Source organism: Mesitornis unicolor, unplaced genomic scaffold (assembly GCF_000695765.1).
Source record: "Mesitornis unicolor isolate BGI_N332 unplaced genomic scaffold, ASM69576v1 scaffold37306, whole genome shotgun sequence".
NCBI lineage: Eukaryota > Metazoa > Chordata > Aves > Mesitornithiformes > Mesitornithidae > Mesitornis > Mesitornis unicolor.
In genome coordinates this window covers 4,944-5,846 of record NW_010192327.1, presented here as the reverse complement: position 1 = coordinate 5,846, position 903 = coordinate 4,944, and positions in this window count along the sequence as shown.

Here is a 903-nt window from a genome sequence, read left to right as displayed (position 1 = left end):
TAGACCCTAAAGGACCGATGACCCCCCCAGACCCAAAATATCCAAGGAACACCCTCCCCAGACCCCAAATGTTCAAGGGATTCCCCCCTCCCAGACCCCAAATATCTGGGAGGAGGGGACATGGGGCATGGAGGGGAGATGGACATGGGTGGTGGTATGGGACATGAAGGGACGTGGGGGGGCATGAAGGGACATGAAGGGACGTGGGGGGCCATTGGGACATGGGGGGGGGCATAGCCATGAATGGGGACAAGGGACATGGGGGGACACGGGACATGGGGGGACATGGGACATGCAGGGGGAACACGGCCATGAATGGGGACAAGGGACATGGGGGGACACGGGACATGGGGGGATGTGTGGCATGCGGGGGGAACACGGCCATGAATGGGGACAAGGGACATGGGGGGACATGTCCATGGATGGTGATATGTGGCCCAGGGGACATGACCATGGGTGGTGACATGGGACATGGGGGGACATAGGACATGGGGGGTACATGGAGGGGACATGGGAGGGGACACGTCCATGGATGGTGACACATGGCCCAAAGGACATGGCCGTGGATGATGACATGGGACGGGAGGGACAAGGGACATGGGGGGACATGGGACATGGGGGGACGTGGCCATGAGTGGTGACACGTGACCCAGGGGACACATCCCTGGGTGTTGACACATGGCCTAGGGGACACGTCCCTGGGTGGTGACACGTGGCCCAGGGGACACATCCACACCATGAGGCGTCACACGACGAAGACCACCACACCCCACCCCATTGCCCCACCACGACGCTGTCCCCTTGGTGCCACCATTTATTCCTCCCTTGGCTGACACAGCCACCGCCGGGAGACGTGTGCGTCCCCGTGTTGCTGTGTCCCTCCGGCCACCCCACGCCGTGGCT